The sequence below is a fragment of the Falco peregrinus genome, chromosome 10, assembly GCF_023634155.1.
Source record: "Falco peregrinus isolate bFalPer1 chromosome 10, bFalPer1.pri, whole genome shotgun sequence".
Taxonomy (NCBI): Eukaryota; Metazoa; Chordata; class Aves; order Falconiformes; family Falconidae; genus Falco; species Falco peregrinus.
Genome location: NC_073730.1, coordinates 35046874 through 35052383, shown reverse-complemented (window position 1 = coordinate 35052383; position 5510 = coordinate 35046874).

Sequence of the window (5510 nt, the reverse complement as noted above, 5' to 3'; positions counted from 1 at the left end):
GGAAATAAAATTGTTTGTTTGACTGCATTGGGAGTTTGTTTCCAAATGCCTTTTGCCTGGCAGTGGCCAGAGGGCTGGAGAAGAGCCCTGGTGCTTCTCAAGATGCCACGGAGAGGACACCGAGGGGTGGTCTCGGCAGCCCGGCTGCCACCGCTCCAACCCAGCCGTGCGGTGGGACAGAGGCAGAGGAGTGTCTCTGCAATACGTGCCCTAGGTGTACACAAATGTATGAACTTTTAACCCATGTGGCTTTGGTGTGCGGGCAAAACAAGTCCGGACTGTCAGGGAGAGCCCCTGTTGATTGCTCAGTGCATGCTCAGGTAGCACATCGTGCAGAATTACTGGGACCAAAGGGAAATTCAGATGAATCACCAGAAGCCATGTAAGAAATGAATCAAAATCATTCTTACTGCTCATGCTAAGAGCAAACAAAATGTAAGGAAGGTGTGCTGGCAGCGTCGTGCACTTGATGGTCACCAGAGATCTCACTTTCATTAATTAATATATCTTAATTTCCACGCACATGTTGTGGACATCTAAGTAGTGATATCTCATCTGGAAATAGAAAATTAGGAAACAGCACTTCTCAAGCTGTGATGTTGCTATGTAGAGAAAACATTTTGAGAGTAACAGCCTGACAAGTAAAATGCCTGGCAATGCTAGTAGCCTGGGCAGGCTGCTGAACTCCGTAGCTTTTGAACTTTATTTATTATGAATAAAGAAGTGAGCCTGACCTGAAATAGTGAGGTACTGCTGAACATAACGAGCACCAGAGCACCTAACAGGTGCTGACCTGCTCAGCTACTGAGCTGTCATTGTTTAGACTCTTGCCATGCAAAAGCCACCATGTTAATTCGTCATTTTGGACAGCAGTACTTTCAGGAATGACACGGTTACAGTGTCACACAACACTAATTGGCTGTCACTGTCACATCAGTTTGGAGCTGTCATCTCATGGAGGTGGCACATCCAGGAGGATATGAAGTGTCAGCAGCCAGAGCACCCTTGTTCTCAGGAAGGTGTGTGTTGGTGCTGGTCTGAAGAAGCAGCCAAGAAGGTACCTGCTCAAGAGGAACAACTTGTTTCTTCTGTTTTACCATTGAAATGTTTGGCTGTGCTGGAGGAGAGATGAGAAGTGTGCCTCACTCCTTTCTGGTTGCCTTCCTCCCAGAACACATCCTTCTTCACAGGCCAGCATGTGGGGTCCTGCCATCCTGCTGTGAGTCACGAGTCCAGACGCCCCGTGTGCTCCGTGGGCTGCAGTGTCCGGAGAGCGGGTAAGGGGTGGCTGCACCGCAGCATTGGTGTCCTTCTCATTTGTCTGTGGAGGGCTTCTGGGGATGACGTGGGCAGAAATCTTGGCTCTTAGTCTAATAAACACAATTTTAAGTCCCCTTTCCCTGATCCTTTCCAATGTGAAGTCTTCTGGCTTTTTACCCAAATGATATTTTAACCAGAGCTCTGTGTATTTCCCCTAGACGAGAAATGTCAAACCTGAAGATAAATTATGAAATGTGTCATCGGCGTTAAATGTGTATAATCTGGACAGTGAACTTTGCAAATCCCCAAAATTAAGCGGACACAGTGCTAGCCAGTGCTGGACCGAGCGGTGGCCAGGAAGGCAGCAAGCATGTTGACCTGACAACGGGATGTGTTTTGAGCAGGAGTTCCCAATGCTCTGCGCAGGTTTTGCAGGTTTCCAATGACGAGTGAAAAGTTCTGCTAACCCACATTCCCAAATCTTTTGGGAAGATCCATCTGCCACCAGCCCTCAGGGTAGAGAAGGTCTTCCCAGTGTCCTGTGGCATGCCCTGGCCCGCGGGATGTCCCTCTGTCCCCTGCCAGCCCAGGCAGGGGAGCCCTAGCCCCTCGGGGAGTCCCCGCCAATGACCCCCTGGCAGGACAGGGGCTGGTGTGCCCTGGGAAGGGCACCGGGGCATGGGGGGCTTGCAGCTGCCCTCAGTGCCACGGGGGTAAGAGCAAGGAGAGGTCACTGCTGTCAGAGCACCACCGACACAATCCTTGGGGCTGCAGAACAGCAAGAGGTGATGAGTACTCCGCTTGTCACAAACCTCTGCTCATTTTAGATACAGTTTTTGGGATTTCACATAGGTTGGGGATTGTGCTAGGGTCATTACGAACTTTATGCCTCAAGTTATAAAATAAATATCTGATTACACACAGCTAAACCTCCTTCCCTTCCTGTCTCATATAACTGACCTGGCAGGTTAATTTTAATGCTCTTCCTGAAAAATTATTGATGGCTTTTGCTCAACTTTTAGAAATGGCAATGCTCTTTAGGGCAAGAATGCTGGAACTGGCTCCTGTCTAGACAATAAACAGGACTTTTTGTCTGCTGTCCCAGTGCTTGTGTATAAATTAATCATCAGCCTGCGGTGGTGGAAATGTTCCCATTTTCTTGGCAGCAGAGGGATTCAACCCTTGCTTCATGAATTCTTTATCACTAAAACTTATATCTCATGTAAATTAACCACTAGTGCCTGCAGCTTACAAAAGAGAATGCTGCATGTATTTCATGGCCAGTTCTTACGCCTTTGAGAGCTTGTGGTCAACAGCCAGGTGAAGAAATTAAGACGCTTTTGGAGACCCCAGTTGGGATCACTTTTTCTTCCTGAAGCTTCTCGAAGAATTTCATCCGTCTGTGACTTGTTCAGACCCTTTGCTGTAGTTGTCCCGGTGGGACCAGGTGGTTCTGAGTGTTGGGATGGCCTGGCAGGTGACAGGGCAGGTCCCAGGCTGGGCTGGGACATCAGATGGAGCTCAGGCAGGACCAAAGGCCTTGTCCTGGGCTGAAGTGGATCCCTGGACCCTGGACAGGTGAGGCATGGACATGGACTGGGGCCACTGGGGCCTATTTGTTGCACTTTGGAAGCCCTGAGAGTTTGGGCTCCAGACTGGGGTGACACATCACAGCATCCCAGACTGGTTGATGTTGTCAGGGGCCTCTGGAGATCATCTAGAGGTGCAGACCAGGAGTGGCACACACATCTGGTGCCCTTGTCAGACCTCACTGCAGGCAGGGAGCCTGGGGCCGGGAGGACAGCTCTGTCCTCATCCTCATGGTACTGTGCCTCCCACAGGTCCTTCTCCTGCCCGTCTGTGGCAGGAGATCACTCAGATCCATACAGATGGTGAAAGCTCCTGTTCATGCTTTGTTCTTGAGCTGCCCACCGTTAATAGCTGCTCCCTGAGCTGCTTGGAGACTTGAGTGTTCGTACAGAAGAGCTCCAACAGCAAGTTATAAATCATTGCCTCACTGAGATGCGGCATGCAATGCGCTGCATGCAGTTACAGTATAAGGTCAATATCAGTATCAATAGGATGTCAAAGACACCTACAGATGCTGACGGGAAAATTTTAAATGGTGAAGGCCATGAGAGGTGGCAAAACTGCCCTAGATTTGGATCTCTTCTTGAGGACACAGGTGGCAGCTGTGAGCATCACAGGGCTCAGTGAAATTAGTAAGTCATCTGTTCAGGCAGGTGCCTCGCTGAGGCATGGCATGCTGTGCGTCCAGGCGTGAGGATGATGTTGGTTTTGGAGTAGAACACAGCTTCATGAAGTCTTGGGGTGTTTGTTGATACAGCGAGAGAACTCTGCCTGCTAGGTTGCCTTTAATCCACTGCTCCTTCAGGCCGACCTCCCACCCTCCTGTGCTCTGTAACATGTGCTCTGTGGATGGTGTTTTAATCCAGCTGAGGGACTCGTCACTTATCACTGATGTTAGCTTTATGGATTCCTTTCAGTGCTGGATGTTAACATCTTGGTCTTTACCTGTCCCTTTGCATCTTGCACCGTAGGTTACAAGCATTGCTTATGTGAATCCCAGCAGAAGGTGCATATATGTTCTTTACAACACACCCAGGCACTAAAATATAAAGAGACTTGATGATGTTCTCCAGGAGCCTTGACTTGAGTTTGCAAGTGCCATTCTCTCTCCTGTTTCACAACAATTCCTTTTATCTAACCCCAGCCACTTTGGGGCTCATTTTTCCTCTTTTTGCGATGAGCCTCTCCTCTCCTTTCACCAGAGTACCCAGTGAAGCAGGGGGGGAGGTTCTCTCCCACCCGAACCTGATGTCAGTGGTAGCAGTTTCTCTTCTCCATCTCCCACTGAGGTTCTGAAGAAGTTAGAACAATCCAGAAGGTCTTGCTCAGCTGGACTGGGAACAGGAGCCTCTCGGAGACCTTCCTGCCTGTTTACTCCCCCATCAGTGCTGGTACCCCCTGCTCTGCCTGCAGGCAAAATAAACATTCCCTCTCACACAAACCGTTCTGGCACCACTGTCACCGTGTTAACGCAGCACGTATTTACCAGAACGGAGTGCTGATGACAGGGAAAATTGCAGGCGAGTCACCATCTTTAAATGTGCTAACCACAAATATTTACTTAATTACTAGAAAAGCTGATATTCATACATACAGTCAAATACAAACTGGGCACAGTAGTTTTGTATTTTGTCAGCCTGTAGGCTGCAGCTTGCCTTCTTTTTGGCAGCTGTTAGCTGTTTAGCCTCTGCGTTGTCCCACACTGCTGGTTTATTTATTTTACTGCCATGATCTGGCCAGTTTCTCACTGATTGCTATTGACCTTGCTCATGGCAATGGAAGGAAACACAGATAAGGGCCACCAGGATTCATTCTACCTGTGTGCCATCCCAGCCTAGCATCAGTTATATTAGTTGCTTTAAAGACAGATTTGAAGAAAAGCATGGTGCATTAATTAATTTTTTTTGCATCATCAGACATTTTCCCATCTTCTCAAAACCTCATCTCTGTGTTTGCAACTCATGCTCAGATTCAGCTCCCAGCTCTGTAATAGGAGGGCAGCTTCTAGGATACAGGTAATAATCTCCCTTCTTTTCTCTCTTGCTTATTGTATTTTTTTCTTTTGAATGCCAACCCAAACTCCCTCTTTGTACTTGTATTTTCTATACAATAAGCCTTATGGAGGTAGCACCTTCAAGTGTTTAGTTTTATGATGGGAGCACTGAGGCAGCTATGTGGATAATTTATTTGATTTCAAAATGCTGCCACATTTATATATGGGAAACTTTAAAGAAAATTAAACTCATTAAAAAAACCCACATAAATTGTTTTTGCAACAAAGCAATTAAGAAATTCCACCTCTCCATCACGGTGGGCAGCATTCTAAATAAAATAAAGCCCAAATTACCTTTTGCTGGAAACAAAGTAAGAGCTATCTCTTGTGACTTAATAAGAAATGGAGGTTTTTAGAATTAAAACAGAGATTTAGCAGCTTCCTTCTATACGTGTTGCTAAGCATTTTCCTGAAATTGCCTCAGAAAAAAATGAAACAATTCAAAAGGATCACATCTATGAGAGGGTTTGGGTGTTTATTTTTTCCCCAACTAAATTACTCTGCTTTATAGGATGGAGAAAGGAGTCAAGGATTTTATTTCCCTCCCCCAATGCGTGCATATACAAAGGTTTGATAGGGTTTTGTTTTGTTTTATTTTCATTGTCTT